Raw genomic sequence first — 26,718 nt, 5'->3', positions numbered from 1 at the left:
TATTATTTTTATTGAGATATAGTTGATTTACAGTATTATATATTTTAGGTGTACAACATAGTGATTCACAATTTTTAAAGGTTATACTCCATTTATAGTTATTATAAAATATTAGCTGTATCCTCTGTGCTGTACAGTATGTCCTTGTAACTTATTTATTTTATACATGCCAGTTGGTACCTCTTAATCCCCTACCCTACCCTGTCTCTCCACCCTCACCTCTCCCCACTGGTAACCACTAGTTTGTTTTCTATAGCTATGAGGCTGCTTCTTTTTTGTTATATTCACTAGTTTTACTCTTTAGATTCCACAGATAAGTGATACCATACAATATTTGTCTTTCTCTGTCTGACTTACACCCTACGCATCCTCCAAGTCTATCCATGTTGTTGCAAATGGCAACATTTCATTCTTTTTTGTGGCTGAGTAATATTCCATTGTGTGTGTGTGTGTGTGTGTGTGTGTGTGTGTGTGTGTAGCTTTACCACATCGTCTTTATCCAGTCATCTGTTGATGGACAATTAGGTTGCTCCCAGATCTTGGCTGTTGTAAATAATGTTGCTATGAATATTGGGATGCATGTATCTTTTTTAGTTAGTGTTTGCATTTTCTCCCAATATCAGACTGTGAACTCTTTTAGGGAAAATGATCTTATAGACCACACTAATAGCAGTGGTTGACAATATTCTTCTCCTTAAATTGTGTCCCTCAAATTGTGTAAGCTTCAGGGCCCATAAAACATGGCCTGCTCCTGACCAAGTTCATAGTGTTACTATGAGAATTAAAAAGATCATTCAGGGGGAATTCCTGGTGGTTCAGTGGTTAGGACTCCGCGATTTCACTGTCAAGGGCCTAGGTTCAATCCCTGGTCAGGGAACTAAGATCCCACAAGCTGCATGGTGGGGCCAAAAAAACCAAAACCAACCAAGCAACCAACAAACAAAAAACCAAAATTAAAAAACCAGCCAACGACAACAGCAATGAAAGGATAATACACGTTTGGAACTTAGAGGAGTACCTGGCACATGGAGGTTAAAAACTGTGTTATATTTTGAACCGCCTCCTGCCTGCACTGTGATTAGATCAGTTGATGGAACAGAGTAGGGGGTGAAAACAATAAACAAATCAATTGAATGGATGGATATATTTTGATATGATAGTTCAACCATCATTAGGCTTTTACTTCTAAGTGCTACCCACCTTCCTTTTATTATTTTTTAAGACTTTTTGGGGGGAGCGGTTTTAGGTTGGCAGTAAAGTTGAGAGGAAAGAACAAAGATTTCCCATAAACCTCCTGCCCTCATACATGCATAGACGCCCCCACTGTCAACATCCCCACCAGAGGGAAAATTTGTTACAGTTGATGGACCCACATTGACACATCATAATCACCCAGAGTCCATAGTTTACATTAGGGTTCACTCTTCGTTTTGTACGTGCTATGGATTTGGACGAATGTATAACCACATATACCCACCATCATCGTATCATCTGATGTACATTCACTGCCCTAAAAAACTCTGTGCTCTGTCCATTTATCCCTTCCTCCACTAACCCCTGGTGACCACTGTTCTTTTAATTTTCCCCATAGGCTTTTCCAGAGTGTCTTCCCACGGCTTGATAGATCATCTCTTCTCATTGCTGAATCACATTCCATTTCTGGATGCACCACAGTTTATTTTATCCAGTCCCCCTGTTCGTTTTTAAAGTTAGGCTTCTGTGCTCAGGGATTTGTCAAAAGATTCACATAAAAAGTTCATATGTAGATTTGCTTATATTGTATTATGTGCCTATCAAGACAGTGTCTGAATGACATGATCTTCCGCGATATTTCTGATCTGTGAATAAGGCTGAAGGTCAGAATCGTTTATTTTCTCAGCAGTCCTTAACATAATGTGGTTCTAAATCACATAGTGAGTGTAAACACATGATAAATGGCAATGAGGTGGAAGGAAACTTTTTTTTGAACGTCCCCCTTTTTATTTTACGTGCCTATGTTAATATTATTTCATTTTTTGTCTAAGGTTCCTACACTTAGCCTTGTCTTTTCCATCATGTTGATCTCTTGTACCTGACATATTTTTACCTAACCCACTAGCTAGATAAATATATTTTATTTATTTATTTATTTATTTATTTATTTATTTATTTATGCTTTTAAACTTCTTTTTTCTGGCTATGCTGTGCCGCTTGAGCGATGTTAGTTCCCCGACCAGGGACTGAACCCAAGTGCTGGCAGTGAAAGAGCTGAGTCCTAACCACTAGACTGTCAGGGAATTCCCTAGATAAATATATTTTATTTCAGTTTATTTTGTTTTATTCTTTTTATGAATTTATTTATTTACTTTGTTGTGGTCTTTGTTGCGGGCTTCTTATTGCGCTGGCTTCTCTTGTTGCAGAGCACGGGCTCTAGACGCGAGGGCTTCAGTAGCTGTGGCACACAGGCTCAGTAGTTGTGGCTCACAGGCTTAGTTGCTCCGCGATGTGGGATCTTCCCAGACCAGGGTTTGAAACCGTGTCCCCTGCATTGGCAGGCAGATTCTTAACCACTGTGCCACCAGGGAAGTCCTAAATATATTTTAAACATCAGCCTGTAATGACTTTCTATAGAGTAAGGCAAACTTTCCAACATAAATCTCATAGAAAAAAAACAATAAAAACCCAGCTGAGACAAGGGTTTAGACATGACTATTGAAATTTCTTTCCTCCCATTTACCTCTCAGTGCAGTATTATCTGGCTTTATTATACCACCTACTGAAGCTACTTTATCATCTGCTGAAATCGCTTTTTCAGTGGTCAACAGTGAGCTCCTAACTGCCAAAAAGCCTTCTGCTGAGCACTCCTTCTACCTGGTGTCTGCAGCATCCTGCGGTATTCAATCTCTTCTTGAAACAGCCTCCAACCTTGGATTCTGTGGCAAGTTTTTCTCTCTTCTTCCTTCTCTGGCTGTTCTTAGTATTCTGCCTGGGCTCCTCATGTTCCCCAAAGAGCTGTCTTTGGCCACCTTCTTGCTTAGTCAACTTTTGCCAGAGGTTAAGTTCATACTTAACCTGTATTTGGATGGTTCCAAGGTCTATATGCCCAGATTTATTGTGAACTTCAGACCCAAATTTGCATCAACTTTCTGGAAATGTGTGCAAGAATGTCTTTCAGGTGTCTCAAACCTAACCTGTCCCAAAGTATTGGGTTGGCCAAAAAGTTTGTTCGGGTTTTTTCCATGTCATTGTATGGAAAAACCCGAACGATCTTTTTGGCCAACCCAACATAACACACGGTTTTCTACTTTTAGCACTATTTCCCTCCCACTTTGTTCTCTGTCTCAGCTAATGGCAATACCGTGGACCAGGGTTCTGAAGCTAGAAACACGGGAATCATCTTCAAGTTACTTCTCTCCTGATGTTTCTCCTTTGCAACACCTCCCCTCCGCAGTTTACCTTTCTAAAACATTACCTCTAAAACACCGAAATGATCTCCCGCTAAAAAAAATTTTTTTTCACTCTCTTTCCATTCAAGAGGACATTTTATAAACACCTTGAAAGGGTTTGGCGGTGGGAAAGTTCTGTCAGAAAAATAACTGAATGGGAGGCACCACAGCACGACAAAACATTTCCAAAGGTAGCAAAGTAAGAGCTTCTGAATACGGAGCGATGAGAGAGAGAAAAATATCTCTAGCATCTTGTGTTGATTCTCTGAGAATAAATATAACTCTCTTTAGATTTTGACCTTATAGCTTAGAGTTTTTTTAATGTTCTTCCTCATATTTTCTCAATTATGTGCAGGAAGATTTGAAACAAAGAACGCTTCTTAAAAATGTGGGTGTGTGTGTGTGTGTGTGTGTGTGTGCGTGTGTGTTATTTTTACTTTAGTCCAAAATAGAAACACCTGTTGGTCTTCAATCGGCTATATGTAAATTAGTATTTGCCAAATAAGGTTGGTTTGCAGTTCAGTGACTATTACATTCTCCACGTCAGAGCTCAGGAGAGAGGAAGAGAAGAGGGGTTAGAGAGGGAGGAGCTGGGCAGGCATCGCCGCACTGAGGAAGGGAAAGTGGGAGGACAAGGGGAAGGATGGTATGAGGCAGCTGTGCTGGTCCACACCGTGTGTCAGGACCGCAGAGAAAAAGGTGAGAAATTCAGTCCATTACCGGAGTAATACTGAGTGTCCAGTTTCCTGGTAACTTCTAACATTGCGTGAAGCAAATCTCAGAATTTTCCTATGATACACATGCTGTGTAGAAATGACCTCATTCCTTTTAACACTGTTCTAGGTCACTTCGCATGGAGTGACTTAGCATAGACAGAATGCAATCTCTTCCAAAATTCATGCACCATTGAAGAAAGGATCTTCCACATCAGCCAGTTACTCAATGTGCTGTGGGTTTTCTCACTCACACCTTGACAAGTGCGAAACAAAAAAAAAATTAGGCGCCTGTCTTTTTCCACCTATGGGGTGAGCTTCTAAAGCCTCACTCTGTAGAAAGGCTGTTCTGTCAGTCAGGAATTTATGACTTGTTAATGTCATTCCTGATTCACGTTTTGGCAAATGGCACTAGGTATCCCACTCATTCTGTCCTTAAATATTAAATGTCCCCACCCTCTATTCTCCATAAACCTCAGCCCTATGAAAGAGAAAAACAACTGACACATACAAGTTTTAGATCTCCCTAAGAGGTAGGAAGGACTTCCCTGGGGGTCCAGTGGGTAACACTCTTCACTCCCAGTGCAAGGGGCCCAGGTTTGATCCCTGATTGGGGAATTAGATCCTGCACACGTGCTGCAACTGAGAGTCCTAATGCCACAACTAAAGATTCTGCATGTCTCCAGGAAGAGCTCAGGTGCCTCAACTCAGACTCGGCGCAGCCTAAATAAATAAATAAATAAATATTGGGGAAAAAAAGTAGGAGAATGTCTCTGTATCATTTAAGAGTGTGTATTGGAACTGAAAGTCTAATGCAGTTTGGCTGGCATATGTTTATGAAGTTGCCTGAAATCTTTTCTGGAGCATGGCAGTTATACATACATAAAGAGGCATCAGAGAAGGAAATGTGACACTCCCTGGCAGACAGTCTCGTTCATACATCATCTGTGGTGGATAATGATGTGTTAGGTTATGATCTTGTACCCAAGAGTTAGTGAAATAAATGTTTATAGTGAAAACCGTGTCACTTCTGTGATGTGGAAAGTTGAATATTTTATGTACTTAGGCTGCTAGAACATTATTGTCCAATGTTAAGTACTAGCAACTTTAATAAAGGTCAAATATCCATTAAGTTTCAAAAAACAAATTAAAGCATGCTTATTGTGTACAGAGCAATATTCTCCATGCTGGCTATAGAGCTGTGAACAAAACAGAAAAACTCTGCCTTTGCTGGGGATGGCTAACACGTAGAGTGATTACTATCTGTCAGGCACCGATATGAGCCTTTTACAGACACAAACTTTGAAAAGCTTCAATTAACCCTCTGCAGTACTGTTATCATCTCATTTCATAAATGAGGAATCTGAGGCTCAGAGATGTAAAGACCGTTACCCAGGGTCCACATGGGTAGTTAGTTTCATACCTAAGTGGTCTGTCCCAGAGATAAAGCCATGCAATGAAAATCTAGGTGATGGAAACAAAATCAATGACTCAATAATGACTTGGAGAAATAGTTTCCCTAGAATATCACCTCATGGGTGGTTTACGGCTGTAGCCTATATCCCAAGTTGCCATCGATTTTGAAGAAAACTTAAATCCCAGGAATTACAATAAGCACTGATATTAGTCTATGGCACTTGGTGATGAGCTCTGCTGCAAATATCAAAATAATGAATGGAGTCTATCAGATAGTCTTGATCTTAGAAACACCTCTTATTTGAGATTAGGATAATAGAATAAAGTCTCTAAAAAACATCTTCAGAACTTCCCTGGTGGCACAGTGGTTAAGAATCTGCCTGCTGACGCAGGGGACACCAATTCGAGCCCTCATCCAGGAAGATCCCATACGCCTCGGAACAACTAAGCCCATGTGCCATAACTACTGAGCTCTAGAGCCTGTGAGCCACAACTACTGAGCCTTCATGCTGCAACTACTGAAGCCCATGCGCCTAGAGCCCGTGCTCCACAATAAGAGAAGCCACCACAATGAGAAGCCTACACGCTACAAAATGAAGAGTAGCCCCCACTCGCCACAACTAGAGAAAAGCCCCTGTGCAGCAACAAAGACCCAATGCAGCCAAAAAATAAAATAATAAAAAAATTTATTGAAAAAAAAATCTTCAAGGAGAATGATAGTGTTTGCATCCAGCCTATAACAAAGATGCTATTTTGTCTCTGTATCATGCTTAATGCCCATGCTCTCTGGATAAGTTCTATCAAAGTAAAGCAAAACGTGTCATGGCTTGACTGAACTTGACGGCCCAACATGTAGAAACCTAGCGACCTGACTTACCACTAGGGAATGCTTCAAAAAACAACTCCATAATCGTGTTCGCGCTGATGTGCTTTGAAGGAAATATGTCACCTGTTCTTTACACTGAAAGTGCTTTCAAATGAAAATGAGTTTCACTTGTGACCTTAAGGAGAACCCAGCCTAATCCAGGCCTGAATAAATCAGGCGTTGAAAGCATGGAACAGATGAGGTCACCCGCAGGCCAGTCAGCTCCACGCTATTCCACGACCCGAGATCACACCCCTGAGTGGCCAACCAGGACGGCGCTCGGAGGATCCGTGGAAATCCAGCACACTGCTAGGAAACAGCTCAAATACAAGCCCCAGTGGTAAGTCGTGGTAAGTCACGCTTTATCTTTACACATGGAAGACTGTTCCAGAAAGCTCACAAGTCTTTAATGTTTATGTAGCTTGTAAAAAAAAAGAAAAGAGCCTTCTTGATGCATTTTCAAGTAGCTTCCTTGGCTTACTTAAGGTCAGGCAGGCAGACTTAACGGATTGTAACTATAGGCATAAAGAATTTCTGTAAAATGTCACAGATGCAATTCTTAAAATTCAGATTACTATACTAGCTACATGGTTATTAATATTGATGAACTATGGTTAAAATGTTTCTAAAATTAGCTCTTCCCTCATTCTAAGCCTAAGTGGTCAGTCTTTCAGGCTGAGGCCAAAATGTGTATGTGTGTGTATGTGTTTGTGTGGATGTGGATGTGGATGTATGTATATTGCGTGTACATGTGTGTATGTGTGTTTGTGTATGTTTGTGTATGTATGTGTGTGTATATGTGTGTATGTATATGTGTGTATATGTATGGGTGTATGTGTGTGTATGTGTGTATATGTATGTACGTGTACTGTGTGTGTATGTGTGGTTCCTACAGTATCTCATCAATAGTATTAGTAAACAGAAAATATGTGAATTGTATTCCATAAAGAATGTTAGGGTTTGCTGATGTATTGCACTATTCTTTTTTTGGGCTGCATTGGGTCTTCGTTGCAGTGTGCAGGCTTATCATTGCGGTGGCCTCTCTTGTTGGGGTGTGTGGGCTCTAGGGCGCGTGGGCTTCAGTAGTTGAGGCACATGGGCTCATAGTTGTGGCTCACGGCCTCTAGAGCGCAGGCTCAGTAGTTGTGACGCATGTTATGGCTTATTTGCTCCACGGAATGTGGGATCTTCCCAGACCAGGGATTGAACCCTTGTCCCCTGCATTGGCAGGCGGATTCTTAACTGCTGTGCCACCAGGGAAGTCCCTGTAGTATTCTTATGGGTTGAATTGTGTTTCCACAAAAGATATGTTCAAGTCTTAACCCCTGGTACCTGTGAATATGGTCTTATTTTGAAATAAGGTCTTTGAAGATGTAATCAAGTTAAGGTAAGATCATAATGGACTAGGGTAGGGTCTTAAATTCAATATGACTGGTGTTCTTATAAGAAGAGGGAAAGAGAGACACATAGAGAAGAGAATGCTGTATAAAGACACACACACACACACACACACACACACAAAGAAGGCCATGTGGTGATGGAGGCAGAGACTGGAGTGACGCAGCTCTAAGCCAAGGAACACCGAGGACAGCTGGCCATGATCAGAAGCTAAGAATATGCAAAGAAGACTCCTCCCCTAGAGCTTTCAGAGACAGCATGGCCCTGCAGACACCTTGATTTTGGACTTTCAGCCTGCAGAACAGTGAGAGAATAAATTCATTGTTTTAAGCCACCCAGACACTTTGTTATGGCAGCCCTAAGAAGCAAATGTAAATATTATGTTCCAGGTCAGTGTTATGGGTCAAAATAGGAAAATGAGAAGCTCTCTGGATGAATCCTGAAATGTCAGCTCGTGTTAATATTTTAAGCACTCTGAGATTGCTGGGATAGTATGGGTCTATTAAAGGGGGGCTTTCCAGCCCCTCCCCTATGGGGAACCAGTTTTGAATTTCTCTGTGTTTTCATGATGGGTGTGCCTAACACCCTCGTACACACCTTTTGAAGGGGAAGGCCAATCACACTGACCACCATGCTGGCCCATTGCTCTCCCAGTGGACCAGTTTTGCATACAATGCTATTGATGCTCTTAGGTTGGTGGTGGGGGTGAGAGTACTTGCAGGGCGGGGAATTGTTGCAAAGGTTTTGGCCACATAGGTGGAGTTGGGAGTGATAAAAATGCATATTATGCTGGGAATTGACTGAGGAGAGAAGGCTCACTGGTTGATGATCGCTGTAAGATGAAGAGATCCTTTCACTTTCAGCAGGGATAAGCTGTATGTATTAGAAAGAGAGCCAAATGGTCTCTTCCATTTAGACAAATGCTTTCTTTTTTTTTCCCTGGAGCCTAGACAATTGTCATGCTTGTCATGCATGATGATGTATTTTGATGAGGTGGTGTTGTGTCTTGGGGCTTCTGGAAACAGACTCTGAAGAGAAGGTGACAGCACAAGATGTTTATTAGGAATTAATACATGAGAAAGGGAAGTGGGGAAAGCAGGAATGGGCAGAGGGAGAGGTCAGGCTGTAATAGAGACCCAGTCAAGGCTGGGCAACCCAGCAGAGAGCTCTTGAGTAAATCAGAGTTGTCCCATGGTGGGCACAAATGACTGCATCTTTACATCCCTACCTTTCTTAGTCAGCACATGTGAGCTTCCCTGAGAAGGGCCTGACCTCAGTCAAAGGCATTCTCTGCAGGAGGAGTTTACAGCTGTAGTCTGTCTGCTGATCACGCCCTCTAGAGCCGGGCAGCAAGTCCTTCCTTGAAAGGAGATTGGGTGATGCAGCTCTGTGGCTACCACAGGTGGTAGTAGATCGACTTGATTGACCTGGGCTCCTAAGATCCTGGAAGAATGTTGAGGTGTCTGCGGTGTTAGGAGATGTGGGGAAGTTATAAGAGAGTATTTCAGGTGAAGGATACAGTCAGTTGGTAGGTAGACTGACTGTGCTATATCTAGGACATGTAAATACAGAGTTTTTCTTCTAGACTTCTTTGATGGCACCATCTGGTCATCTTGGAATGCAGAGAGTGGACAGATGGAGAAAGCACTGAACAGCCCCTTCAGCAGTCAGCATATAAATTGGGGCATCCAATTAGTAACCAGGTGACTAAACGTGTAGAGGCAGAAGGTATCTCTGCCAAACAAGGTAATAGAGAGGTGTGGATAGGTAAGACAATCTAGAGGAAGAAATGCCCACTGTGGGATGGTATTATGGTCCAAAGAGAAGAGGATGTCATTCATTCGTTTATTCAAAAGATGAGCCTTGAAGGGTGAGTGATGAATAGCTAGGTAAAGAGGAAAAAGAGGAAAATTCTATACAGAGGGCCCCTTGGCACAGGACTCTGCCTCCTTGTCATGGTCTCCTGTGATCCAGGTCTTCCCTTTTTTTCCCTTTGCTGAAGAGAGCAACAAAAATCTTCCTAGAGGATGAGAAGGCAAAGCTGAGTACAGAGACCACGATGAGATGGAAGGACTGAAAGAAGCTGGTGCACAGAGCCTGAGGGCACATGTGCTGTGAGGGGAGACCTAGGGCCCAGGCAGGGGCTAGGTGGTGGAGGGCCTCATATACCACTTCGAGGGATGTAGATGCCTCCTAAGGGTGAAGGGACATCTTTGAAGGGCTTCGCAGGAGAGTAACATGGGCAAATTCATGCTTTAGAAAGGTCTCTGATAGTAGAGGGAAGAATGAATTGGAAGGAGGCAAGCCTTGAAGTGGAGAGACCAACTAAGGGTATTTTGAAGTGGTTTAGCAGAGAAGCGTTACGTGGGCAGAACTGGGATTGAATAGGCAACAGTGGGTGACAGATTGGATTTAGAGGGTTAAGAACAGACGGGGGTCAAGGATGGACATGATTTCTGCTAGAGGAACCTGGATATAATAAGCTCACTGAGCGTTTGCAGACTTTACACTTGGTTCTTCATCCAGGACTATAGGGTTCTAAAAGGGAGGATGATAATCATAATTGTGGAGAAAAGACTTACATTCTTCTTTCTGAAGAGAAGCAAATGTAAAAGTCCGGATATGAAGTCAGTAGATCTGCATGGCATAAGCAAGTTAATTGCCTCTGAGTCTCAGTTTCCTCTTTGGTAAAATGGGGATAATACTACCTATCTCTCTGTACTGTTGTGAGGGTAAATGGAAATAATTATTAGTGTATTAATGTATACGAAAGCTTTCAGTCAGTGCCTAATATAGAGCCAACACTTAGCTCGCCATCCATTTGTTTAACATAGTGTTTTAAAAGATATTGTTAATATTTATTTATACATTTATTTATTTATTTGACTGCACTGGGTGTTCGTTGCGATGCGCGAGATCTTCTTTGCTGCGCACGGGATCTTCGTTGCGGCAGTCAGAATCTTTTTAGTTGTAGCATGCGGGCTCCTAGTTGTAGCGTGCCGGATCTAGCTCTCTGACCAGCCACCGAACCTGGGCCCCCTGCATTGGGAGCACAGAGTCTTGATCCCTGGACCACCAGGGAAGTCCCCAAAATGTATTGTTAACGTTAACATTAGATCACAAACTGAGATTTATTGAAAACCTACAATCTGCAAGGCACCAAGGAGGATAGATATATCTAACACATCGTTTCTATTCTTACAGATTTTGTAGTCTGTTTAGGAAAACAAAATTTATGTACGTGAGAAACATAAAACCAGTAAAATATTTAAATCTTTTTTAAGGTTCAGGCAACAATGAGGAAAATGAGGCAAGGTAACAATGACAATTGCCAGTTGGATTAATTAGACGTACTTACTTAGACGAAGAAGACGGCCCTTTAATCTGGGGTCCTTAAAGAAGGCTCTGAGGAAGAGGTTGGATTTAAGCTGGATTTTAAAGATAGATTGGAGGGGATAAATTAGGAGTTTGGGATTAACAGATACACACTACTATATATACAATAGATAACCAACAAGGACCTACTGTACAGCACAGGGAGCTATACTCAATATTTCGTAATAAGCTATAAGGGAAAAGAATATATATATATATATATATATATATATGCATGCCTATGTATATAAGTGAATCACTTTGCTGTACACCTGAGACTAACATGACATTGTAAATCAACTATTCTTCAATTAAAAAAAAAAGGCAAGTTGAATTTTGTAGTGTGGCTCAGTGGTTGGCAGTTGACTGCCCTACCCACTGCCTGTTTTAGTATGGACCTGTGACTAAGAAGGGTGTTTAAATGGTTGAAAAAAAAATGGAAAAAGGATAGCATGCTTTGACACATGAAAATTATATGAAATTTAAATTTTAATATTTATAAGTAAAGTTTTATTGCAACGCAGTCACACCCAATCTTTTACATGCTGTCTGCACTGCTTTTCAGATACAGTGGAGTGGAGCGCTACTGTGGCCGAGACCCTATGGCCCGCAAAGTCTAGAATACTTACCATCTGGCCCTTTACAGAAAGTTTGCTGAGCCCTGGTGTAGAGGATGGAGGGAGAGATATTCTGGGTGTGTGGAATGCCGAGAGTGAGAGTGATCTATTGAAAGAAACAGAAAACGAGTCATGAGGGGAGCGGGAATGCACAGGAGCCTCATGGAAGCCCAGGGAGGGAAGAGGGGCTGTCTCGAGAAGTAGCGGGTGTCAACACTGTTAAGTGGTACCAAGAGCAAACAGAAATGCAACCAAGCAGAGCACATGGGCTTTGCATGTTTTACATCACTTGTGAGTTTTGAATCCTGTGAAAGGTGAGGAGCAGAAGGAGAATAGGAGGTGAGGGAGTAGAGGCAGAGCCTAAGAAATTGGGTGGAAGCAGGAAGGTTTAGTAGAGTAATACCTGTGCAGTTTAGCATAGAATAGAGATCTGTGCTCATTTGTATGGGGTTGCGGGGGGAGGTGGGGAGGCTATATGAGAGAGACCTTTTGAAGAGGCTCCGTAGGAAAAGGCTATCTGAAGCAGTCAGATTGGGGAAACACCAAGCCAACATTTTTTAGACAAACTTTTATGTCATTTTGTTACAGAAAATTACCATTGGATAAGCCGCTCCAGAGTCTTTTCAGCTACACGTTCCTGAACTCTGAGTTAAGTGATGCACGAAGGACTGGGAGTCAACAGACTCGAATTTGCATCTGTCTCAACTTATTAGCTGGTGGCCTTGGGAACGTTGCTTAAGCTCTTTGCCCCATTTGCTTATCTGGGAACAGCGAATGATAATACATCCACCAGAGGATTTTTGTGAAAAATAATGAGATGATTCTGTTTGGAAAATATCAAAAGCATGAGGTCTGGCAATTAGTAGGTTCTCAATAACAAGTCAATATTAATACCATCTAAGTTAAACACTTACGGCTAATAAGGAAAGTGTCACTATGTTAGGAGACATTTGCTTTTCATCCCAGCATTTGTGTGTCACCACTCCCTATTCTTGTGACTGTGAGATTGTCAATTGATCACAGCACTCTATCACTGAAACCAGATGTGGCCTCAGAATTTTTTCAACACTGTGTTCTAGAAACATCTAACAATTAGAGTTGGCACAAAGCTTGAAACATTTTATATTCTGACCTAATGCCTATTTAGCTATGTATAACATATGCGTGGAATTCTTCCTGGAATTTTGCCATTGGGATCAATAGATCTGGGCTCGTAGTTTGGAAGTGAAAATGTCAATCTCCTATGAACACGTCTACTGGCCAGTAATATCCTTTATCTTACAAAATAAGGACCATGTTGTCATACTTGCCCTTGAGGTAAGTTGTTGTTTTGTTAGTTTGTTTTTTAATACTCTTTGAAAAGTGTTAGTAACTCTGAAATTTCAGAATGAAATTGGAATAAAAAGTAGCCTAAAATGATACTTTTCTATTTCCTCCAAACCCTAGGGAATGTTTATACACTATTGGTAAAGACTTAAATCTAAACCTCGGTTAGTTATTGAGCAAGTTTTCCTCTCCCTTGAATATATGTAACATTTATTGAAATCAAATAAATGCATATGACTGAGGAGAGACATTTATATTCTCTAAAGCTCTTGATAAAAGATTTACTCACAAAGCAGACTGCAATTCCTTTCTTTTCAAATTTTTGTGTCTGTTATGAAAGAATGTTTCTTGTGCTGTGTATGAGGAAAATATATGCTACGTTGGAGTGCAGTGATAAGATCATGTTTCTATGGTATCATTCTTTTCCTAGTATTTTGGTATTTTAAGATGTTATCTTTGCAGTTTTCACAGCATGCTAGGAAGAAGGAAGGACATGTTGTTCTCACCTCACAGTGAAATTGAGGTAAGCAGTTACTCACTCTCTTGCATAAGTCACTGATTGAGCTGGGGATGTGATAGGAAACAGCCCGTCTTCTATTCACTCGTCCGTGACCCTGCAGGGTTTCTGGTCAAGCCATTAATCCCATTTTCTTTTTCTTAATTAACGACTACGCAGTTGACCTGCTTATCAGCACTGAGGGAAAAGGGAAGAACAGGACATAATCTCAATGGTAGATGATACAAAAGTAATTTGGATTTGGCGATGAGATATGTTTTTGTACTTGCATTGGAACCTGGGCGTGTCTGGTGTTCTGGAAATTTATAGCCTTCCAATCCAAATGGAGAAACTGTGTGAGGAGACCCAGGGTAGGGATAGTCACAGGGCACCTAGTTGGTCTCTCTTGATTCCCAGCCTACCTGCTCTACCCACTTTGCACGGCTGAGGTCAGACAGCCTCACCTCTCTACGGAGGCACTGAATCAGCCTAAGTAAATCTGTCTTCTCTCTAAATCCCATTATAGACATTCGTCTCTTTCCTTTCCTGGACATGGAGAAGCTGGTATCTTGGATTAGAAACTGTCAATCATTTCTTAAATTTTTTTAATGCAAAGGTACTATAATGTACAAAGGAAATTTAAAGTAAGGTTTCTTGACTACGTAATAAGAAGAAGAACGTAAGCAAGAAAGGGAGAGCAGTCTGGGTGCCAGATGATGTGAGTGACAGACCTTATAGGAAAGTGAAAGTATCTTTTTACTCTAAGTTTTGTCAGTGATGAGAATAAGTTCTTTTATAACATTTACTCACATGTTCATTCAAAAAAACAAACATTGCTTAATATCTGCTCTATGCCAGGAATGATTAGTGACTGAATTGGTGATAGGAATTTGCACAGAAACAAATACAAGAAGTTGAAAGTTAAAAGACCTTGGTGGTATTTCTGTAACGTTCTTTTTTGATTCATTATTTATTTATCAATAAATTCAATCAATTTGTTTATTAATTGACTCTTGAATGAATTCTCTTATATTTAATATGAATATTTATCTTTGGTTGATTTATCCATAAAAATATCTAAGTACCTACTTAAATACCTACTGAGTGTTAATTTTTCTCTCAATTTATCCTTTCATTAACTAGCAGTGGTCTAAAATAACATTGCTCAGCCATCGAAAAGATTGAAATAATGCCATTTGCAGCAACATGGAAGGACCTAGAGATTATCATACTAAGTGAACTAAGCCAGACAGAGAAAGACAAATACCATACGATATCATTTATATGTGGAATCTAAGATACAACACAAATCAACATATCTATGAAACAAAAATAGATTCACAGATAGAGAGAAAAGACTTGTGATTGCCAAGGGGGAGAGGAGGTAGGGGAGGGGAAGATTAGGAGTTTGGGATTAACAGAGGCAAGCTATTAAATATAGGATGGATAAACAGCAAGGTCCTACTGTAGAGCACAGGGAACTATATTCAATATCCTGTGATAAACCATAATGGAAAAGAAAAAAAAAAGAACATTGCTCAAAATTATGTTTAATTTAATGTTTATGCTTAACGACATTATAGATGCACATAACTCAAAAGAGTCAAATTGTATTATAAGATTTGTTTGAAAATCTTCATTCTTCTTGTTTCATCCCCTCCCTCTGCACCTCCCCCACCTCCGTCCTCCTCCTCTAATTGTTTTTATTTCCCTTTCTACACAGACAACTACCCTTACCCCTACTACATGCTTTGTAGGGCATGATATTTACCTCCTTATCTCTCAATAACAGGTTTATATTCTTTTTCTTCTCTCTCTCTCTCTTTCTTCCCCCCAATGTTAGGGATCATCATTTGATTTTAACTCTAGAAGATGAGAATTTAGCTTTTCACCCACATTTTCCACCCCCTGCTATATTCACCCATATTTCCCATCTTTCTCTCTTTTAAATAGAGTTAAATCATTATTTTGGTCAGGTTAAAGTTCTTTCTTTACATAATACAATTAGATAATACATAATGTATTGTGTCATAAAATATATTCCATACAAGTTATATGGAATGAGCCGGGTAGTATATTATTAGTACTTTTCCTTTCCTATGTAAGTTTTGTTCCCCTTGCCATCCTTTGGGGATTTCTTATCTTTTTCTGCAGATACCAGTTTTTAATCTTACTTGTTTTTGTTTTTGTTTTTTTAGCAAGACATAGAAAAGTATTCATTTTTTGCTGTCAGTTAATATGGTGAGGGTGATTGATGGTGTGAAATACATAAGGAACAATATAATAATCTCCACCAAATATTTTAAACAGTTTTCTCAGTGCCACTTACGAAATAATCTTATTTTTGCTGCCCCCTTCACCCCCACTTAACCTGCTTGTAGTGGCAACTTTATTAGATTCTACATTATCACCTGTGCTAGGATGGGTTTCTAGATATTTTATTCCATTAATTCCTGTCTTGATGCTGGTGTCAAACCCTTTCAATAATTACAATTTCATAGTTTATTTTAATTTTGCATGTTGCAAGTCTCTCATCGATGGAAGGGGTGAAGTTTTTTTAATTCTTATTTTTTCTATGAAACATCACCTCTCATTAAATGAATCCCTTTTCATATGCTTTGAAGAAAAAGGTAAATGCAGATAACTCAAAGTAGAAGGTAAGGAATGATTACATTACAGTCTTCAGGACCTGGCTTGAATCTTTTTAGATAATCACAGGCTAGGATCTCTCCTATCTTAGTTTGGTAACATGCTAATCAAGCAATAACTGCGGATAATCTCACTCAGCTTGTTTCCCCATTTTGACAAAGCATTTCTTCCATTTGTGTTCTGTACATTGATGCAAGGTAGACAAATAGTCTGACACTTTGAATATCTGAAAATGTCTTTATCCTACCCCCAAATTTAGTTAATGGTTTTCTTGTGAATGGATTTCCATGATGGGAATCATTTTTTTTTTTTCCCTGCAGAACTTTGAATGTATCACTTTATTATTTTCCCCAAAGTTTTTGCTAGAAAGTCCAATGTCATTCTGATCCTTGGTCCTTGGGATCTGTTTTTTCATCTCTAGAAAATTGTAGTATCATCTTTTTTTTCCAGGCCCAGTGTTCTATAATTTCACCATGATATAGCTGCATGTACGGTTATTTTTGTCCATTGGACTGGGTACTCAGAGGGCCATTCAATCAGGAAACTCACGCTTTTTAGTTCTGGACAATTTCTTAAATTATTTTATTGCTGATTTCAACTCATCCATTTTCTTTATTCTTTCATTCTGGAACTTTTATTATTTGGAATGAAGTCTCTATTTTGGACCTAATCTCCCAAGTTTCCATCACTGTCTTTTCGTGTTTCTTTTGGGATATTTTCTCAACATGATCTTTCCATTTCCTATTTTTTTCCTTTCTGTTATATATATATATATTTTTTTTTTAATTTCCAAAGCACCTTTATTATCTGAATTTTTGTTGTTGTTGTTGTTACTTTGACTCTGAGGATGTTAAAGATACTCTTTGGTAAGGTTTCTCTGCGTTGTCTGTTTCCTTTGCACTGTTTTTTTCCCACACCGTCTTTTACATTAGATGCCTTCTTAACTGTCTGGTGATCCTTGGTTGTCTGTTCATACTTAAGAGTGGGGCCCTAAAAATTGTTTGGAGTTTCTTGGCATGAGGTTTGCCTTGCCAGCTGTCTGCTTCCCCGGAAGTTTTATTGGAGAATCCGTAGTGTTAGCAACTTCAATTTTTTTACCTAAGCCTGGTTACAGTCTTCCACAGAAGGTACCGCTGAGCTCTTTCCCAAGAAGCATGATTCTGGCTGTCAGCACCTTGGGAGCTGGGAAAAGAAGTCTCAAGGTCTCAACATTCATTCTGTACACTTTCCCGTAATCCCTTTATCTTCAGAATGGTCCCAATGCCCTTGACTTAGCTTGGTGTCCTTTGATCCATAGATCTTCTCTTTATCCTGTCCAGAGAGGAAGCCTTCGGTTTTCTCCTAGAGTAGGCTGGGATATGGGAATTTTAATTGCTTCTTAATCACACTTCTAACCAATCTTCTTGGTTTTTAGCTCTACTTTCATCCCGGTTTAAGATTACTCAATATTGTCAATTTCCAAGGTTTTGAGAGTTCTGTGGTACGATCTGATTAATTCTTGGCTTTTGCCACTGTTTGCTTTCTGAAATCTGCTAAGTCATTAACCACTAATCTTTCTGCTCTTCAGTTTCTAAAATTTAGTAGCTGTATTCGTATCTCCAGCGTTCTTTGTCTTTTTTTGGGTTTATGCCTTACCAAATCCCTTTACTCTGAAATTCCATTTTGATGGAGTTTGCAAGGTAGTGGAGGTTCCTCTCTACCTCTAAATGGATATTTAAAATTATTAACAGCTTTTATGAATTAAACACCCATCTGTATCATGTGGTCCTTCTTTAGGCACTCCATAATGAAAATTCTACATAGACAGTCCCAAAGGAATATACACTTATCCTAATAGTAAAAGAATCCAGAAAGAAGATGGGGCAGTGAAGTTATTAACTGAAGTTATCCATATTCAGGGTATCTGAGTCAAACTGGTCCCTGTGGGCTAGGTCTAGCAGGTATAGTCTGGCCTACATAACATTGAACATTTTTAAAAAAGAGCCTTATTTTATAAATATATTTTTATATTTATTTATTTTCTAAATCTACACTTCCAGCTTCTTTTCAGAGTCAGGTGATCTGTCAGTATTGGGTCATTTCCATATACAACAATAGGCTGGCACTGCCTTTTATATTTCAACAAGTCCTCTCCACTCCTTCTCTTTCCCCCTCAGCCTGCTTCTTATTTATATTACCTGCTTGGCCCTTGTAGGCAATCTAAACTTAGAGGTTAGGAACACTGGACATCATCTTCCTTGGGGCAGGCAGCCAAAGGAATGGGACAACATTAAAAACCTGCTGCAAAGGCAGCAGCAGAAGGTATCCCAGTCTCGTTAGCCTCCACTTAATCTCTCCTGGAGAAATTGTCTGATGGACCATATCAAGAGGCGCTTTGGTGAATACGGGTGGACTCAGAGCAAGGGAGTGGTTCATGTAAACCAGAAGAACAGAGCACTCCCTGAAAGTAGTTCAGATGTGTCTATCTTCCTAGAGGACTCCATATTTATGTTGTCTTGCCAGGGACCAGCCACAGTATAGCTCTCTGATTAACCCCCTGCTGATAAATATAGGATTTCTTTAGATATATGGATACCTCAGCTTATGTTGAAGTCTTATTATGGCCTGAAAGTAATTTTATTCTGTTAGATCATGACACTAATGATAACAATAATAAGAACTGCAACAGATCTTTACCGGACATTTATTTGTGCCATCAACTGGCACTTGCATTGTAACAAGGAATCCTCACAAAATATGCAAAATAAGTGTTACTTTTCATTTGCAACTTAAGGAAGCTGAGAGTTAAGCAATTTCTCCAAGGTCACATGATAATGAGTAAAAGAGAATTTAAATCCAGTCTGTCTGATTTTTTTTTTAATTTTATTTATTTATTTATTTGTTTTTTCAGATTCTTCTTTTATTTTATTTTTATTTTTTTTATTTTTTATTTATTTTTTATTATTTTTTTGGGGGCACACCAGGTTCAATCATCTGTTTTTATACACATATCCCTGTATTCCCTCCCTTCCTTGACTCCCCCCACCTCGAGTCCCCCCCACCCTCCCCGCCCCAGTCCTCTAAGGCATCTTCCATCCTCGAGTTGGACTCCCTTTGTTATACAACAACTTCCCACTGACTATCTATTTTACAGTTGGTAGTATATATATGTCTGTGCTACTCTCTCGCTTCGTCTCAGCTTCCCCTTCACCCCCCACCCCCTCCCAAACCTCAAGTTCTCCAGTCCATTCTCTGTATCTGCTTCCTTGTTCTTGTCACTGAGTTCATCAGCACCATTTTTAGATTCCATATATGTGAGCAGTCTGTCTGATTTTAAAGCCCTTGATTATTACCGGGATTCTGAATTGGTGTATCCTTGCTTTCATCCTGAATTGCCAAGACTTCTGGCTGCACTGGCAGAAGCCCACTTCAGCTTAAACAACAAAAGGAAATGTATGGAAAAATATAACCAAATGGAAAGGGCAAGGGTCTTACTGGCCTTAAGCAATGAGTAAGACTGGAGACTTGGATGGCCTCAGCGCTCACTAGTTATCTGCTTTGTCTCTCCTTCCCTCCAAAGCCAGCTCCATTCTCTTGCATGGGAGCCTGGCTTACTCTGTGCTGGAGGGACTTGGGGAGAGGTTGACTTGATTATAGGCAATCTTTGATGTAGTGATTTGAGAAACAAGTGATTCTTCAGTTGGCATCCCCAGCAAAGAAATCCTGTGAAGACTCTCAGTAGTCCTGTTTGGCTCATGTGCTCATTCCTTGACGATTGCTGTGTCCAGGAAGACTGCAAATTGAGTTCCATGAAACCCCTTTATAAAGTTGATAGAGTCTGTTCATACAAGGAGGAGGGGGAAAGAGTGATGGATAGACAAAAGCTACTGTGCCTCTATTTGTGTTGATTCTTAAATACAGAATTCAATTTTACAAGAAATGTATACTTTCTTCAGAAAAAAGTAAAAAAAAAAAAAAAGGCAAGACCAAAGTATGTAATATTCACAGGATACTCAATGCTCTTGTTCAAAATTCTTGGAGAGCACGTCACTGCTGCCTCCATGTACCATTTTAAGCCTATAAAGGGGCTAATGGACTGGGTGCACTAGGTCACAAATTACCAACATCAGTTACATGACTTGCACCTGAACAGGAAGTAGTCTTGATTTAGATATTTCCAAGTAAGCCAAATCTCACACAAAGTAAAGGATATGTGGATTTGGTGGATTGATGAGTGAAGAGGGAACTACTATGGAGGAACAATCACTGGGGAATCTCATCTTTTTTCTGGGTGGCAGGAACATTCCCAGCAGCTATAAGATTGATAGCGTTGTTGAAAATTTGAGAGAGAAAGAGTCTGTGAGATAGAACCAAACTCCAAGGAAGTTTGAGATACTTGAAAGAGATTTAAAAATAGAAGAAATGGATGTGCTCTCCATTGGCAAGTTTAAGTCCTTCCCACTCTGTTCTACTACTCTGTGGGATGAGGAACCATGAAGAAAATGAAAGTAAAGAAGCTACATTTTGTTTGCATGTGTGAGTGGGTTAAATTGCAATATTTCTACTATCAGATCAGATTTACTTCTAAAAAGATCATTCAAATTATGGTTTTAAGAATGTTTTGTAGGGGGTAGACTTCCCTGGTAGCACAGTGGTTAAGAATCCATCTGCCAATGCAGGGGACACTTGTTCAAGCCCTGGTCCAGGAAGATCCCACATGCCAGGGAGCAACTAAGCCTGTGTGCCGTAACTACTGAGCCCATGCACCACAATTACTGAAGCCCTTGTGCCTAGAGCCCATGTTCTGCAACAAGAAAAGCCACCGCAGTGAGAAGCCTGAACACTACAACAAAGAGTAGCCCCGCTTGCCGCAACGAGAGAAAGCCCACACGCAGCAACAAAGACCTACACAGTTAAAAATAAATGAATAGATAATAAATAAATCTTTAAAAAAAAGAATGTATTGGGGAGCAGTGTGACAAATGGCAGGAAGAAAGATTAGGAGTCCTGTGATGACCCAGACAAGAGCTGGTGGCCAGGACCAGGGTAAAATAGAAAGTAGGAGAGAAGTGGGTAGATATGAGAAATAATAGAGGAATATTGGGACTTGGTGATTGATTGGTGATGGGAGTGAGGAAAAAAAAGAGTGAAGAATTGGTACCAACCTCCATCTAGATTTCTTGTTTGGGCATCTGGATGGATGAAGATACCATTTACTGAGAAAAACAAAAACAAAAACACAAACACAGAAGGAAGATCAGGTTTGGTTGGTGGGAGATTCCAAGCTCAGTTTTGAACATGTTGGGATAGGAAGTATTCATAGTTATATTTATATATACACCCAAGTGCTGTCTGAAATTAGTCAACAAACAAATCCTGTGGATGTGTTGTTTGATTTTTTTTTCCATATCTGTTCTTTCTTTTTTATCTTTTTCTACTACCACCATAATTTAGATTCCCATCACCTCACATCTGGAAAGTTGAATTATCTTCTATCCTCTGCTTCTCCCAATACTCATTCTGTACAGGGTTGCAGTATTAATCTACTCAAAAGCTGGTTTTGCTGTGTCATCCTCTATCTCACAGCATTTTGATGCTTTCCTATGGCCAACATAATACTTCCAAAATTGCCTACAGATCGACTCCTGACTACTCCAACCTTATCCCACTCTTCCCTAACTGAGAGTTTGCCTCGCTTTGGTCAAACTAGAATTTCAAAATACAATATAGTCCTTTCTGTCTTTGCAACAGGGTTCATGCCATAGCCTTTTACATGGCCTGAGCTTGCTGCTTCTCCCTACCCATCTGACCGTTTAAACTCAGCCCTCAAGGCCCACATCTTCCCTTACTCCATTCCAGCTCCATCTGAGTCCTTCATTCTCCAAAATTCTACCAGTTGCTGTCTGGGCCCCTTCCATTGGCACTTATTCCAATATTGTTGTTTTGCAATCTCATGTTCACTTAATCTCTCTAGGAAGATTGAGACCAGAGATCAGATTTCATACTACTTTGGTGTTCTCCAGAGAAGCTAGCATAGTTCTATGTACAAAATAGGCACTCAATAAGTATTTGTCGACTTAAAATACTAAGGTCCATTTTTTTCCTTCCTGCTAGTCTTATCTCTGCCTGAGTAAATGAGGTTGATATGTGAAAGCAGTTGAGATTAAGTACGTAAAGTGGAAGAATAAACAGGAGACAGAGGAGGTTTTAATGAAACTTCATGATGTTAAAAAAAAAAAGATCATCATTAACTATTAAATCTGCTTTTTAAGCTTTTAAACTATTTAAATTCTCCCTCTCATCCTCATAGCAATTTGGTGTATATCTAAGTAGTGAAAGGCACCTGTGTGCCTTTCACTACTTAAATATATACCAGAACAAGAATTTTTTAAAAAGATTGATAGCAAAAATAAACTTGTTTTAATCAAAAAGTTTTTTGATTTTTTCATATGACTTCATAGCAAAAGTCAATAAATCTTAGTGTGAATTACTTATTTTGACTCCCAATTGGCTTTGAAAAAAAATCTCATTTCTTTAAAAAAAATCAATGAAAAATAAATGAAATATTTAGAGCAAGTTTATTGGTGTAGATAGTAATAGATTTAGTTCTGAATCTAAGTCTTCAATAAATACCTAAGTTTGGAGTTAGAAATTACCAAAATATGCACTAATAAAAAATTAAAAGCAGAAAACACTCAAACTATGGTTCAGTGCAAATAGTTTCTATGAAATAAGCTCTGCTATTTTTATTACAGAACTAGAGAAGTCAACTTAAAGCATATATAAGTCCACAGAAACTGTTCTAGGTAAATGAGTTTAATCTTCACGGTCACTGACACACAATATAATCTTGTTTCTCTCAGGATTTTAGTCTTTAAATAACTAAGTGACTCATAAGCTCAGAAAATATTTTCTGGTACAGGTAAGTCTGAGCTTAGCATGAAATATTCTGAATATTTCTTTTCCTCTTCAGATGAGTATTTCAAAAATAACAGCTCCTTCCTGGAAGGTGTAATTGGCTTTTGGTTAGGAATGTCTAAAAATGATTGTCCTTTTGTGGAATGCATTTTAGGACAAACTAGAATATACTTTTTCCTTTCTCCATCCATCAAAATCCTACCAATACCTTAGGGAGTAGTTCAAATGTCACCTCTTTCCCACAACTTTGCTTTATTTGGGGGCAGAATTAATCACCTGCTGCACCTTTTTTGGGAGGGCGGGGTAACATTTCTTACAGTATTTATTTCAATTTACAAAGAGGTCATTTGGTGTGTATATTTGGTTTCACCCCATGGAAACTATAAATTATTCAATTTTGCACCTCCCTTTATACCTTAACGTAGTAATTTACATGTGGTAAGTGATAGGTGAATATATTTTGTTTTTAAATATGAAAACAATTTAATCAAAATAATACATAATTATGGTTAAAACAATACTATAGAAAGGTTTATAAGCAGAAAATAATAGTTTCTTTTCCTCACTTTTCTCTACTACTACTTGATTACCAGATGGAAGTACATTTAATTTTTAACCTTTTTTGATTTAAGTGCTTCTAATGGTTACCTTCATTTCACTACATAATATACTTAGTTCCCTATTTCTTTTTTATTTTAGATTTTCTATTAATTTTCTGTTATGAGAAATGGCTATCACAGGAGACGAGAACTTTTTAAACTTATATCTTTATCCACCTTTCTCTCATGCTTAAGTAGCTTTTCTTTCTCGGAGATTGTTTCCAGTTCCTGGAATAAGGAGAATGTTCCTGGATGCCTTTTGGGAGTCTCTGTCCCCTCACTGCAATCTGCATGGTTTTTCCTCACGAGTCTGGTTCACAGCTGCCATTTTGGGCCTTCTTTCTTTTCCTTCTATTTGGTTGAATTTTCTGCTTTCTAAATCTCATATTGTCTTTCTTCTTGCTTTTCCATCTACATTTTGTGAGAGTGCATCCTTAGGAAACTCTTTAATGAGGGACCTATGGGAGGGAAATTTTCTTAGTCTCCTTGAGTTTTATTTGATTTATAGTTTGAGTATATAAAGGATCCTGTACTGAAAATCATTTTCCCTCCAAGCACTGAAAGCACTGTCTCCTAGTGTCCAGGGCTGCCACTGAGACGTCCAACACCAGAGTGAGTCTCATTCCTTTGTAGAGGAGAATCTATAAGATTTTAGAATCTTCCCTTCATCCTTGGATTTTGGAAATTTCCCAATAACATATTTAAGTGAGGGTGTTTTTCGGTTCTTCAGCTCAGGGGTATTCTCTTGATTATTTGCTTGATGATTTTATATCTATCTATATCTTTATCTCTATTGAGATAAAATTCACATACTACACTAGTCATCCATTAAAATGTACAATTCAATGGCTTTTAGTACATTCACAGAATGGTGCAACTATCACGACTACGGACTTTTAAAATTTAGAATATTTACATCACCACAAAAAGAAACCCTATACACATTGGCAGTCACTCCCCATTTCCCCATTTCCCCTTTTCCCCAGTTCCTGGCATATACTAATCTGCTTTTTCTCTATGGATTTGCTTATTCTGGGTATTTCATATAAATGGAATCATACAATATGAGGCCTTTTGCGTCTGGCTTCTTTCACTAGCATAATGTTTTCAAGGCTCAGCTCTGTTGTAACATATGTCAGTACTTCATTTCTATTTATGGTTGAATAATATTCTATCGTATGGACATAACACATTTTGTTTATCCATTCATCAGATGATGAACATTTGGGGGTTTTCCACTATTTTTTATAAAAGTAATACTGCTATGAACTTTCAATTGCAAATTTTAGTGTGAACCTATGTTTTCATTTTTCTTGGATATATATCTGTGAGTGGAATTACTGGGTCATATGTTTGATGATTATATTTTAATTGCTTAGATCTTTGTCATATTTTCTTAGTTTTCACTTTCCATAGGATTCTGTTCTTACTTTATGATTTTAATATATTCTTGAACCTTTCTGAGAAAACCAATTGACTTCATCAGTTTTCATTGCTACATCTGATATCTGTCTCCCAGAAATTTGTTTAATCTCCTATTCACTGATGTTCTCCTCATTCTCACCCCTCCCCAATGTCTTTATTATTTTGGGCTAAAATCTATACTTATGTTTAGCAATGTTTCACTGGAGTATTGTCAATCTACCATCTTGAATTCAAATCAATAAGTATTTGTTAAATGGTTATCCAATTGTCCCACTAAATGCCTGTAAAGTGGAAGTAAGTAGATTCTTTACATATTATCTATCTGCCTACCTTTGTGTGAAAACCATGCTGTACTTTACAAAAAGCTGAACTATGGAAAACTGACCTTACAGAGAAAGAACAATATGTTTGACCCTCATGTGTAAAAGATTATGACCATGCTTTGACTTTCTCTTATACTGAAAAGAGTAGAATGGAAAACTTACTCATACTTTATACATTTGCACAGAGTTTGCTATTGATTCACATTATGACCACAGACAAGTCACTTCTTTTTTTGTCCTCATCTACTAAGTAGAACTTATAATCTCTCCAGAGCATTATGGTATGAACTCCCTAACTACTGAGACATATTCAATAAGACAAGTTTCCTATGTTCAAACAAATTATCTAAAATAGTATCTGGTAGGGGCTTCCTAGGTGGCACAGTGGTTAAAATAGTATCTGGTAGACTTCATTTTCACATAGAGTAGGATGCCAGTCTGCCCCCGTTATGCTCCTTACACTTTCCTCTTCTGGAAGAACATGTAACTCTGGGAAACAGTGGTAATTCGTACCAGTCGCCATGAAAGGAAGGAGTTGCATTACTCTCAGGTTTTCGCATTAATTCTTTTACAAGGAGTTTTATGTGGGGCTACCAGTCAAGAGCCTTGATGATCTGTACTCGGTAAATCCCCAACTCTTCCATTGTTTGAGGGAGGTTTCCTTATGAGTGGGTAGGGTCAGGTTACTTAATGGCTGAATAACTAATACTTGGTGGGATGTAATCACTATTTTGCAATGAATGGGAAAATGAATCTGATGAATGCAAGGTGACTTCTTCCTTTCCAAGACGGAGCTCAGTTTCTGCAGGGAAACTACATGTTTCTATGTGTAGTCTTTTTCTGTGTATAGTCTTGAGAAAGCTTTCATTATTCATCTCGATTTCCTCATTGGCAAAGAGGGATACTTATAATAGCTTGATCAAATAGCCACTGTGGCCTGATCAAACAAGGAACCCCAGAAATGAAGGCTCCATATGGCCTCATTTGTCAATACTATTGTATGCATGGGTGGGACAAACACACACCACACCACACACACACACACACACACACACACACACACACACACACACACACAGAGTTACCAGTGTGCGGATTTGTTCCTTTGCCAGTGTTAGCATCTAACATTGCATTCCAGATCCTTTATGATTTAAATTGATAATGAGTTACAGGCTTAAAATGATATGTTCTGGG

General features: G+C 39.1%; 2 long non-coding RNA genes across 5 annotated transcripts in view; one reads left to right on the top strand and one right to left on the bottom strand.

Annotated features, from left to right (window-relative positions):
* The first annotated feature begins 6,470 nt into the window (after window positions 1-6,470).
* The window catches only part of LOC130835799 (uncharacterized), a 71,693-nt gene continuing 51,445 nt past the window's right edge, over window positions 6,471-26,718 (top strand). For 3 of the 4 annotated variants that reach the window (XR_009049037.1, XR_009049035.1, XR_009049038.1), the window contains exons 1-3: window positions 6,471-6,759; window positions 12,398-13,126; window positions 13,598-13,658. This is a non-coding gene — a long non-coding RNA (uncharacterized LOC130835799). Of the gene's footprint in view, window positions 6,770-12,397; window positions 13,127-13,597; window positions 13,659-26,718 lie in introns of all 4 variants that reach the window. The other variant, XR_009049036.1, reaches the window with a different exon arrangement.
* Window positions 10,561-12,449, bottom strand: LOC130835803 (uncharacterized). Its single transcript, XR_009049041.1, has 4 exons — window positions 12,406-12,449; window positions 11,822-11,915; window positions 11,176-11,245; window positions 10,561-10,856 (listed from the first exon to the last, which is right to left on the bottom strand). It is a non-coding gene; the product is annotated as an uncharacterized LOC130835803 (long non-coding RNA).

The sequence above is a fragment of the Hippopotamus amphibius genome, chromosome 14, assembly GCF_030028045.1.
Source record: "Hippopotamus amphibius kiboko isolate mHipAmp2 chromosome 14, mHipAmp2.hap2, whole genome shotgun sequence".
NCBI lineage: Eukaryota > Metazoa > Chordata > Mammalia > Artiodactyla > Hippopotamidae > Hippopotamus > Hippopotamus amphibius.
Note: the sequence above shows the minus strand (reverse complement) of the source record. Positions and strands in the feature narration are given on the sequence as shown.